Source organism: Myotis nattereri (genome assembly GCF_964212035.1).
Source record: "Myotis nattereri genome assembly, chromosome: 11".
Taxonomy (NCBI): domain Eukaryota; kingdom Metazoa; phylum Chordata; class Mammalia; order Chiroptera; family Vespertilionidae; genus Myotis; species Myotis nattereri.
The window spans coordinates 11,415,981-11,428,968 of record NC_138086.1 but is presented as its reverse complement, the minus strand read 5'-3'; the positions used below and the strand labels follow the sequence as shown (position 1 = coordinate 11,428,968).

The 12,988-nt window shown below is 47.0% G+C and overlaps 1 protein-coding gene and 1 pseudogene across 5 annotated transcripts in view; one reads left to right on the top strand and one right to left on the bottom strand.

The window, feature by feature from the left end:
- Positions 1–12,988, bottom strand: part of ST7 (suppression of tumorigenicity 7) — a 308,904-nt gene that overhangs the window by 208,411 nt on the left and 87,505 nt on the right. The gene's annotated exons all lie outside the window — the stretch shown is intronic.
- On the top strand, positions 3,528–4,254 carry LOC308527252 (U1 small nuclear ribonucleoprotein A-like; annotated as a pseudogene). The gene is made up of 2 exons: positions 3,528–3,539; positions 3,637–4,254. The product of its transcript is annotated as a U1 small nuclear ribonucleoprotein A-like (transcript).

Below are 12,988 nucleotides of genomic sequence, written 5' to 3'. Positions count from 1 at the left end.
TTTCAATTTGCAGTATTTAAAGATACATGACATACTACAGATGGGTGGTAGAAAAAACATAGGATTGAACAGTTTCTGAAACCTAGCCGGTTTGGCTCAGTGGATAGAGCCTTGGCCTGCAGACTGAAAGGTCCCAGGTCCGATTCTGGTCAAGCACACATTCCTTGGTTGCAGGCTCCTCCCCGGCCAGGGCCCTGATTAGGCCTCGTGCAGGAGACAACTGATGTGTTTCTCTCACATCGATATTTCTCTCTGTCTTACCCTCTCTCTTCCTCTCTCTCTAAAAATCAATGGAAAAATATCGAGTGAGGATTTAAAAAAAAGAACACCAGTTTGTGAGAAAGTTAAAATCATTTTTAGCAGCTGCTGGTTAATTTATAAATGACCTGCTCTAACAATGTTTCAGTAAATGGGATAAAGTAATAATAGTAATAAAACAATTCAGTACTGGATCAGGGCCAACACCACTCTGAAGCACAGAAAGAAAATCTACACTAATAAAAGAGAAAAATGGTAATTGGCGTACGGCACTACCCTTTTCATTGGCTAATCAGGGCTATATGCAAATTAACTGTCAACTAAGATTGGCAGTTAACTGCCAACAAGATGGCAGTTAATTTGCATATGTAGACACAATGCAGGGAGGCAAAAGGGAAAGCAGGAAGAAGCCCCCTGCCACTGACAGTGATCGGAAACCCAGGGGGGAGCTAAGAGCTGGGGGGCAGGGTGCCTTCTCCGCCCTGGCCAGTGATAGCAGGAAGTAGGGGTGGAGCCAGCGATGGGAGCTGGGCACGGTCAAAGCTGGCAGTCCCAGGAGCTAGGGGTCCCTTGCCTGGGCCTAAAGCGAAGCCCATGATCGCGGGCTGCTGCAGCTGCGGGTCCCCGCTGCCCGGGCCGGACGCCTAGGCCAGAGGTGTTAGGCCTGGGCAGGGGCGGAGCCTGCAACTGCGGGGAGCTGGGGGTCCCCTGCCCAGGCCTGACACCTCTGCCGGAGGCCTCAGGCCTGGTCAAGGGGCCGATCCGGAAATTAATGATTGGAGAGTGATGAGGGTCAACTCCTCTGGCCGAGGCATCAGGCCTGGGTGGGGTGCTGGGGTGCTGGGGGTCCCCTGCCCAGGCCTGAAGCCTGGGTCAGAGGCATCAGGCTTGGGCGGGGGGTGGAGCAAGCGATCAGAGGGAGATGGGGGTCCCCTGCCCAGGCATGATTCCTGGGCCAGAGGCCTCAGGCCTGGGCGGAGGCCAGAGCCAGTGATCAGGGGGAGATGGGGGTCCCCTGTCCAAGCCTGACACCTCTGGCGGAGGCGTCAGGCCTGGGCAAGGGGCCGATCAGGCGATCGGAGGGTGATGGGGGTCCCCTGCCCAGTCCTGATGCCTGGGCCAGAGGCATCAGGCCTGGGCTAGGGGCAGAACCAGTGATGGGGGGAAATGAGGGTTCCCTGCCCAGGCCTGACGCCTCTGTGAGAGGTGTCAGGCCTGGGCAAGGGGCCGATCCTGCGATTGGAGAGTGATGGGAGTCAACGCCTGAGGGCTCCCAGTATGTGAGAGGGGGCAGGCTGGGCTGAGGGACACTCCCCACCCCCCCACCCAGTGCACGAATTTCGTGCACTGGGCCCCTAGTTCTTTTTATAAAAGAAAAGATCAGTGAAAAAAGGAAGAAAGAAATTAGGTATTCGTTATGCTTAAAATGTGCATTTATGGTGGAAATAGTAATTTATTTAAATGAAACAAGTGTCCTAAACTATGAACCCTACAATAATATATGATATTGTCTTTCACTTTTTTCTTTATAGCATAAATGAGAATATACCAAAGAGGCCTAAACTATCAGATTTGCTAAATGTTTCCATACAGATTTTAAAACAAACAAAACACAAATACTAATTTGTGAGCATTAAATTTAAAATAAAGTACCTTTACCAGCTTCAAGAAAATAGTGCATAAGCTGTATCCCAGATAAGTCAACACCAGGTCAATATATATCTGTTGGATGCTGAATGAAATGTCACTATATAGAATTTAAGGAAATTTAAAATAATTTATTGGAACCTCCTTGCTAATACAGTTGAGGAAAAACACAGACAGGTAATACCTGAATTATTTGTTATGGGTCTGACAAAGAGTCTCTCTTCGACTAGACTTTAATCAGGGTCCTCTCAATCCTCTTTTCAACTGGGCCTTGACTTTTAGACTTGCCTGTCTGCCTTGCATTGCCCAGTTTTTAGCAAAAATCTTATTAAGTAGGTTTAGCCAGAATCCCCCAATGTTAATATTTGATCACCTTCACTATCTGACCAAGTAATAGTTGATCCCCCTGGCTTGCCTTCAGCAAGAATCCTGTTAGGGCCCAGCTGGTGTGGCTCAGCAGGTTGAGGGTCGTCCCATATACCAAGGGGTCACTGGTTCGATTCCCAGTAAGGGCACATGCCTGGGTTGCTGGCTCAATCCCCAGTAAGGGGCACGCAGGAGGCAGCCAATCCATGTGTATCTCTCATCATTCATGTTTCTATTTCTCCTCCTTTCCTCTCTCTCTTAAAAAAAAAAAAAATCAATAAAAACTTATTCAAAAAATAAAAGAATCCTGTTAGGTCAGTATAGCAAAAAACTGTCCTACCCTCGTAGTAATTTTCCATCTACTGACTCCTGCCCCCTAGTCCCATCCTGCTCCTTGGCTATAAATCCCCACTTTTCCTTGTTGTACTGGAATTCAGCCCAGTTCCATACTGAGGTCTCTTTCTCCCTATGACAATAATCCTAAATAAAATCTGTTTTCACTGCTCTTAACTACTGTCAAGCTCTGGATTTCCATGACAGGTCTTAGTGATTGTGCCACTCTGGAAGACAGTTTGGGATTTTTTTCCAAATGTTAAACATACAGTTACCACAAGATTCCCATGAGAATTGAAAACATATGTACTCGCAAAAACTTGTATACAAATGTTCATGGTAGTACAATTCATAAAACTAGAAAGTACAAACAACCCAAATCCCCATCAAATGATTAATGAATAATAAAATGTGGTATATCCATACACAGAATTAACATTCAGCAACAGAGTACTGGAGCACTGATGCAAGCCCCAATATGGATGGAACTTGAAAACATTGTGCAAAACTAAAGATGCCAGCCACAAAAGGCATATGTTGTATAATTTCATTTATATGAAAATTCCAGAATAAGAAAATCTACAGAGACAGAAAGTGGACGGGTGGTTTCCAAAGGACGGGGGGAGGGGGAAACGGAAAGTGCCCGCTAATGGGTAGCAGTTTCGTTGGGGGTGATACAATTACTCTAAAATTAGATACTGATAATATTGCACACCTCTAAAAACCACTGAATTGTATACTTTAATGGGGCAGATTTTACTGTATGTGAGTTATATTTCAGTAAAATTCTAAAAATAAAATAAAAAGTCATTTGACCCAAACCCAGCAGGCGCCACATGCTGAACTGTGGTTCTGTTGTCCTACCTTGGCAGGTCTCTCAGGGCAGTTCCTGCCCCAACCACACTATCATATCAACAGCCTCAATGAGAAAATCAGTAAGTCTCTGTGGCGTCTTCTCCCCGTCTGGCCAGGTCCTGGGTACCCTGGTGTCACAGAGCCTGAAGATGAGGGCCAGACTTTTGTCGTGACCAGGTCACAGCACCGCCAACGCCCCGCTCCATGCAGGGTTTCCCCTTCTACGACAAGCACATATGCATCCAGTACACCAAGACCAACTCGGGTATCACTGCCCAGATGAAGGGCACCTTTGTGGAGTGAGACCATACACAGAAGAGGAAGCCCAAGAGCCAGGAGCCTGGGTTGCAGTTCCCCCACAGTGGGGGCAGCCCGGAGCCTGTCCCGGCCATGCCACCAATGACTCAGGAGCCCCACATCAGCACCACTTGCAGGGTCAGCCTCCCTACATGCCACCCCTGGCATGATCTCACCTCCAGGCCTCACACCCAGCCAGATCCCACTGGAGGCCATACCCACACAGCAGTTTATGCCAGGCCAGGTGCCACCTGCCAAGCCTCTTTCAGAAAACCCACCAAAGCACATTCTTTACAACCTACCTGAGAAAATGAGTTCATGCTGTCCATGCTTTTAACCCTGTTCCCTGGCTTCAAGGTCTGCCTAGTCCCAGGGCAGTGCAATGTCACCATCGTGGAGTTTGACGATGAGGTGCAGGCAGAGGCTGCCCATGATACCCAACAGGGCTTCAAGATCACCCAGAATAACTCCATGAAGATCTCCTTTGCCAAGGAGTAGTACCTTTTTCCCATGCCTGCCCCTGTCCTGTTTGGTGCTCAGCTCCCTGAAGGTAAGTCCCCTTCAGGAACCTTCTTGGAGCACTGTACCCAAAGATTGGCCCCAGACATTGTCCATTGCCCCTATAGTGGTTAGGTTGGAATTTAAGTGTTGTGGGGTTTTTTGATGTTTAATTTTTTTAAGCCATTTGTTCAACATGTATTTCTTGAAGATGTAATACTCGTACTACATATATACTAGGCACTAGGAATAAAACAATACATAGATATGGCTCCTGCCTTCCCAGGGTTTATAGTTGCAGGGAGCCGGTCCATCCTTGCTGTTTCAAAGGACCTGGCATATATGGCATACTGTTCTTAATATGTTTGCTCACCTTCTTGGCACTATGTGTTTTAACCAAGGTCTTCTCTCTGAGAAAGGTTGTTTCCCCAGGTAGGGATTTTCCCCTGAAGTTAGGGAGGGAATAAAACCCCTCAACTAAGTGCCAGGCGGGTAATTAATCACTTTAACTATGAACAATCATGCTTAAGCTACATAATCTTTACTCCCTGGAATGGAGATAAGAAACGCCCTAACCTTTGAAATAGAGATTGATAGGATTGGAATCAACTGGTATAAATACAGATGTAAGAAGACAGAAAGAAGAGAGACAGAACCTAGGCACAGAACCTACACAGAACGTTCTCTAGAGACAGAAGAACTTCGCTGGAGAGAACATGGCAAAAGATCCTGGACAGAAACTGGCCTCAGAACCTAGAGACAGAACCTAGCGAGAGAACATGGCAAAAGATCCTGGACTGAACCTGACTACAGAAATTGGCAAGAGAACCTGACTAGAACCTGGTGACTGAACCTGGCTGGAGAACCTGGACAGAACCTGGCTGGAGAACCTAGCGAGGGAACATGGCTACAGAACCAGGCTGGAGAATCTGGAGAACCTAGCAAGAGAACATGGACACAGAACCTGGCTGGAGATCCTAAGCAGAACCTCTCTGGAGATCGAGACCAGAACTTGGCTGGAGATCCTGGCTAGGCTGCTGATCAACTGAACGCTGTCTCCGTGTCATTCCTTCTTCGCCGACTCCGTCTACGCGTTTGGGAACCCCTGGACCTGCTGGGGTTGGACCCCGGCATAGTCTTGTGCAGGAAGCCTGGGTTTACTATTAAATCCTGGTTCACAATTTACTGTTATCTGGGAAAGTATCTTCTTCCTAGTCTATAAACAGGGTTAAAGGCAATACTCAGTGACCAGCACATTGAAAGGGAACCCAAATTGTTAGTTATTATTATCTATAATAATAAAAGCATAATATGCTAATTAGACTGGACAGCTGAACAACCTTCTGGACAAAGCCATAGCAGTGGGGGCCGGGGCAGAGGCAGTTAGGTGTGATCAGGCAGGCAGGCGAGTAGTTAGGGACAATAAGGCAGGCAGACAGAGTGGTTAGGAGAGATCAGGCAGGCAGGTGAGTGGTTAGGGGCGATCAGGCAGGCAGGCGAGTGGTTGGGGCAATCAGGCAGGCAGAGTGGTTAGGGGAGATCAGGCAGGCAGGTGAGTGGTTAGGGGCAATCAGGCAGTCAGTTGAGCAGTTGAAAGCGATCAGGCAGGCAGGCAAGCAGTTAGGGGTGATCAGGCAGGCATGCAGAGTGGTTAGAGGTGATCAGAAAGGCAGGCAAGTGGTTAGTGGCGATCAGGCAGGCAGGTAAGTGGTTAGAGGCGATCAGACAGGCAGGCAGAGGTGTTAGGGGCGATCAGGCAGGCAGGCAGGCAGGAGAGCAGTTAGGAGTCAGTGGTCCCAGATTGCAAGAGGCATGTCCAAATGCCAGTTTAGGCCTGATCCTGCTGCGGGATTGGGCCTAAACTGGCAGTTGGACATCCCCCAAGGGGTCCCGGATTGCAAGAGGGTGCAGGCTGGGCTGAAGGACCCCCCCCCCATGCACAATTTTCGTGCACCAGGCCTCTAGTTATCCTATATAATAAAAGGCTAATATGCAAAGTGTCCCCACAGGCAAGAGTTTGACCGACTGGGAGTTAGACGTGCGCTGACCACCAGGGGGCAGCGCAGAATATGGTGGGTGTTGGTGACGCAGTGCTGGCAGTGGGTGGCAGTGGAGGCCCTACCAGCCCTGATGGGCCCCGATGAGAGTGGGACGGTGGAGCAGGTGAGCGGGCAGCACCAGGCCAAGGCGGGTGCAAGCGAGGGCCCCGGTCACACCCCAGACAGCAACTGGCAGCAGAGGGCGAGTCTGGTGAGTGGGTGGCACCAGGCCAAGGCCAGTGTGAGTGGGGGCCCCGATCGCTACACCAGTCGCCCCACAGATGGCGACCGGCAGGGGGGGTGGGGCTGGTGATCAGGTGGTGCCAGGCCAACGCGGGTGCGAGTGGGGGCCCCGATCGCCCTGCCAGTTGCACCACAGATGACAATCAGCGGTGGCAATGGGGGGCGGGGCTGGCAGGCAGTGCAAGGCAAAGGCGGGTATGAGCGGGGGACCCCGATCACCCCACTGGTCGCCCCACAGATGGTCCCTGATCACTGGCCAGGCCTAGGGACCCTACCTGTGCAGGAATTTTGTGCACTGGCCTCTAGTGTAAATATAAAGGAGAAAGAATGCTAGGCGAAAAGAATATAAGTAAAACAGGAGAGCTTAGATTTAAACTAAATTACATTTGGGCTGAAACCTGAAAGATGATCAGTTGAAGATAGTCCGAAAGCACTTAAGAACTGCAGACAAAGGAAAGTGCAAATGCTAAGGTCTTGAGGCAAGCACGGGTGTGAGGGGTTCCAGGAACCATGTACGGTCAGAGGACACTAGACCAGCAGGAGCTGGAATGTGCTAGGTTTTGTAGACCAAAATAAGTATTCCAAATTTCATTCTTAGTATAATGGAAAATCACTGAAGGCTTTTAAGCAGGGAAGGCTATGATCCAAATATATTTCAAAAAGATCACTGGCTGCTGTGAGGGGGAAGATATGCAGTCAGAGGCTACCAGGGGAAAGATAATGGTGACCTGGATTACACTCCCTTTCTGTTCCACATACCCAACCTGCACTGGAGAGAACAAAGAATGAAGAGTGAACACACTGTAGAAGAAAGTGCACCAGGACCATACTTGAATCAAAAAGCCCTCAAATTCCTAGTTCTACTCTGAACCAACTATGGAATCTTGGCAAGTACTTCCTCCTTGAGCTTCAGTTCCTTATCAGTATAACTAGAGGCCTGGTGCACGAATTCATGCATGGGTGGGGTCCGGGGGGGGGGTGGGGGACACCCTGGCCGGTCCGGGAACCTTATCCGTCCCACTGACATTCACGCTGGTTGTCGGGAGCCACCTGGCAACTGCTTTTATATTGTTTCTTCCTTGTAGAGTGTCTAGGGAAGAGACCGACTTCCAGGAGGCTGGCAGTGCTGTCGGTATCATCCAAGCAGTACTGGCCCATCGGTGTCTGTTGGTGTCTGGCCTGTTCTCCTGTGTTGAGCATCTGCCCCCTGGTGGTCAGTGTGTGTAATAGCAACTGGTCATTCCGGTCATTCTGTCGCTTAGGCTTTTACTAGTATGTATGTATATGTGTGTGCGTATATATAAATATATATATACGCACACACATATACATACAAACACAAGAGGCCCAGTGCATGAAATCTGTGCACAGGGAGGAGGGGTTCCTCATCCTGGCCTGCACCCTCTCCAATTCGGGACCGCTGGCTCCTAACCGCTCACCTGCATGACTGCCTGATAGCCCCTAACTGCCCTCCCCTGCCGGCCTGATCGCCCCTAACTGCCCTCCCCCGCTGGCCTGATTGCCCCTAACTGCCCTCCCCTGCTGGCCTGAACGCCCCTAACCGCCTCTGCCTCGGCACTCAATACCGTGGCTTTGTTCAGAAGGAAGGCAGTATGACTGGAAGATGTCTAGTCGGCCCGGTCTAATTAGTATAGTACCCTTTTATTAGTATAGACTAGAGGACCGATGTATGAAATTTGTGCAAGGGGCTTGCCCCTCGCAGCCCCAGCTGCCTCAGCCAGCCCTCGCAGCCCCTCGCAGCCCCAGCTACATCCAGATGGTCGTCCAGAATGTCGTCCAGACGGTTGTTCTGCTGTTCGGTCTAATTAGCGTATTAGCTCTTTATTATATAGGATATATAGATTAGAATAAGAGCTCTACCTTACAGGGTTACTCTAGGACAGTGATGGCGAAGCTTTTGAGCTCGGCATGTCAGCATTTTGAAAAACCCTAACTTAATTCTGGTGCCGTGTCACATACAGAAATTTTTTGACATTTGCAACCATAGTAAAACAAAGACTTATATTTTTGGTATTTATTTTATATATTTAAATGCTATTTAACAAAGAAAAATCAACCAAAAAAATGAGTTCGCGTGTCAGCCCTGACACGCGTGTCATAGGTTCTCCATCACTGCTCTAGGGCTTAACTGACTATGTGAAAATGCCATGCTGTGGGCTCTATAAGTGATTCACCCAAAACAAAGTAGATACATCCAATTAAAGAGATACACCCAATTTAGGAAATACACCCAAAACAAAAACAAAATACATGATTAGTTTTGTTCCTCTTTAGGGCGAGTTGTTTTGTGTTGTTTTAATGAACATGTGTTAAGCTTATTAAATATGCTCCAGCATATACAGAGCACAGCATAATCCATCTACTTCTGTTCCATGGCACTTTACTTGCTGGGAAGCCTTCACCATTGTTGCAGATAAAATAACATTTGCTCTCCAGAGGCCCATCTCTGGGGAGCAAATGTTATTTAAAAAAAGCTTTTTGCTAAAGAAGCCCAGGGCAGGGAATGTGATGGCCTGCAGAAAAGCAGTGAACATTTTGCTACAGAACTGGTTTCTGAAGCAAATAACATGAGGCTTTATTTTAGGAGATATTCTGGCAAAGTTCATGGCAAAATTATCCTTTTTATATGTTTAAAAACTTCTGCTGAGATTTATAGATTATATTCAAATTCCACCTAAAAAAACACAACACCTTAGTCTTGCTGAAGGTGAAGACACCCTGTACACATTAGACTCAGCGCTTTTCTGAAGCATATTTGTAGTAAGTTAATTAAATGGTTGTGAAAAAAAGCAAATTCTTCTGAGACTTTTCTGGAAGCCCCTGACAGCAGCCCATAGAGAAGTAGTCTTTTAATTACCTTGATATTTCATTAATGTTTTTGCTGACTTTTTATATATAATTACATCACACTTCTTAAAATTTTCTAAGAAAGCATTAACTAAAGGAAAAGTAGAGGAATATGTGTTTATTTACCAGTACGATGAGTCAGATAATGAAGAAGAAAAAAGACCTTCCCCACGTATATTGTGGCATAAATATTTATCCTCAACAGGAAAAGATTTTGTTTTACCGCCTAATAAAATACCATATTAAAAAGCCAAAGATAGGAAATAAAAAAATCTTTAAATCAATGTCATATTATGTCGCTATAGCTATATTAATTATTGAATAAATATGAGGAAATCTAATTATTTCCCTGAAATGTTCTGAAAATTATTGTACTTCAAATCTTATATAGACAGTGATACAAACTAATGTAAATAATACCTGTTGGAAATTGCTATAAATGGCACACACTGGCATAAAATTATGTCCCCTGAAAGCAGTATTTAGAATTATTTTATACAAACAAAAAATTCTTCTTCCTCCACTGCCTGTTAAGTGAAGGAAATGCAATGAATAAAAACAAAACTTTACCATTCTGAAAACCTTTTATCTTTGTATTGGGTTTAAAACAAAAACAAGAAGAATCAGAACTGTATTTTATCATTTATATAAAATCATTAGAATATTATAAAAAGAACCTATCACCCAGATTTTCTTTCTAATTTAATTCTGTTTAGGACTGCAAAAGAGAACTGAGTGACATGGGGGGGGGGGGCGGTGAGGGGGGGAACAACAACGGAAAAGCAAACTAACAAACAAAAAACATTCGAGATTCTATTTTCAGTTCTTTTTTATTGTATTTTTTTCCACATACATGATAATGCACCTACTACAGTTTGCTTAAAAATCAGTACTTTAAAATATCATTAGATATAGAATAAGAAAGTCTCAGCAAAAGTCAAAACCAAGGGATTTCTTAATTTTCTCTTTTCTTCCTCTTGAAAGATGTACAAAACTAAAAGAAAGTTCCCATTTTGTGTTCCACTCTATCTGCCTATTTGGGGGATTATGGCACCAATAATTCAAAAGTGACAGAACTAACCCATTATTTTTGGCACAAAACATAACAGGTTGGTCACAAGAAGTGCTGGCCAAGCTCAGGATACACTATTTCTTCTTTTTTCTTTCATCCTGAAGTCTATCCAATGTTTGAAAATCTGAGTACATAAACATTAACTTATTTCTTACAAAGAACCTAAATTTAATTTACCTATGAAAAACTAATGTAATTATTTCTTTTGAGGCAATTTCATAAACTTATTGTATCCTAGAAAACTTAGCATATATAAAATATGTTCATGTCTTAGAAAAGGAAAAGAAAGTAATTAAACACATGAACTGAAGTGATATTGTGGCTTAGAATTCTAAAAGAAGGCTGACTCACTGAAATAAATTCCATAGATTACTATGAAGGTGAGATTGAATTTTATATCACAGTGAGCAAAAGATTAACAAACTATCATCTTTTTTTAAAGATTTTTATAATTGATTTTTAAAGAGAGAGGAAGAGAGATGGAGGGAGAGAGGAACATCGATGTGAGAGAGAAACGTCAATGCTTCCTGCATGCTCCCTAACGGGGATCAAGCCCACAAACCGGGCATGTGCCCTGCCTGGGAATGGAACCGGCAACCTTTCAGTGCACTGGATGACGCCCAACCAACTGAGCCACACCAACCAAGGCAACAACTACCACCTTTAATGAACCAATCCTGATCTGGTCTCCATGACAGCACTTGTGCAACAGGAAGGAGCTCTCTGCTTGGAGTTTTAAAAAGTTTAGGATAGTGTTGACAAGCTTACTTACCACCTGGAATAGACTGAACTGCATCTGCCTAAAGTTCATATGTTGAAGCCCTAACCCTCAGTGAGACTGTGTTGGGAGATGGGCCTTTAGGAGGTAATTAGGCTTAGTTGAGGTCATGATCAGATTAGTACCCTTATAAGAAAGACATCAGATAGATGTCGCTCTCTGTTTCTGCCATGCAAGGATATAGCAAGAAGGAGGTAGTCTCTAAGCCAGGAAGCTAGCCATCCCTAGAGAAGTAAATTGCACTGTAACCTCAGAATTCTCAGCCTCCAGTACTGTGTGAAACAAATTTCTATTGTTTAAGTCACCCAGTCTACAGTACTTTGTTATGACAGCCTGAGATGACTAATACTCCATCAAATCTGTGATCATGAATTATGATAAATATTTTTTCAGGCTTACTTTACTAATTGTATTTCCCTCTGTGTAAATTATCTGTTTTGTCCATTCATCTATAAAAGTTTCAATATTTGGGGGATAAAAATGAATGAGCACTTTATAAGGATACTAGTGGCCTGGTGCACAAAATTCATGCACATTAAAAGGGAATTAATTAGAGGAAATATTTTAATATTGTTATTTTCTCTTTCTCTGTAATAGAAGTGTCAGAGATGAAAGAAAATTAGTAAAATGTATATGAAAATCTCCCTCCCATCAGAGTCTGGGGTGTGCCGCGGGATCCAGAGTCAAGTCCCTGCCCACCTTCGCGTGCCTCTAAATTGTGCGAGACCCCAGACCCAGACAGAACCACCCCCATCAAGCCCCGCAGGGTGGGGGACGCAACCTCAGGTCCCCCAGCCCGGCACCAGGCGAGGGGGGCTGCCTCAGGTACCCAGTCAAGCCCTGCTGGGTCGGGGGCTCATCCACAGGTCCCCCGGCCCAGTCTCAGGTCCCCCAGCCCCGGCGAGAGGGCGCGAGGGCATGATGACCATTTGCACATTAGCTCTTTATTATATAGGACTGGGGGCCCAGTGCACGAAATTCGTGCACTAGGTGTGGGGCAGGGGGCACTCCCTCAGCCCAGCCTGCCCCCTCTCACATACTGGGAGCCCTCAGGCGTTGACCCCAATCACCCTCCAATCGCAGGATCGGCCCCTTGCCCAGGCCTGACGCTTCTCACAGAGGCGTCAAGCCAGGGCAGGGAACCCTCATTTCCCCCCATCACTGGTTCTGCCCCCAGCCCAGGCCTGATGCCTCTGGCCCAGGCGTCAGGCCTGGGCAGGGGACCACCAGACCCCTCCGATTGCTGGCTCTGCCCCTTGCCCAGGCCTGATGCCTCAGCCAGAGGCGTAGATCCCCATCACCCTCCGATCGCCTGATCGGCCCCTTGCCCAGGCCTGACGCCTCCGCCAGAGGTGTCAGGCTTGGACAGGGGACCCCCATCTCCCCCCGATCACTGGCTCTGGCCCCCGCCCAGGCCTGAGGCCTCTGGCCCAGGAATCATGCCTGGGCAGGGGACCCCCATCTCCCTCAGATCGCTTGCTCCACCCCCTGCCCAAGCCTGACGCCTGTGACCCAGGCTTCAGGCCTGGGCAAGGGGACCATCATATCCCCCCAATCCCTGGCTCCGCCCCCTACCCAGGCCTGATGCCTCTGGCCCAGCCATCAGGCCTGGGCGGGGGACCCCCAGCCCCCCGCCCAGGCCTGATGCCTCGGCCAGAGGAGTTGACCCTCATCACCCTCCGATCACCAATCACCGGATCGGCCCCTTGACTAGGCCTGAGGCCTCCGGCAGAG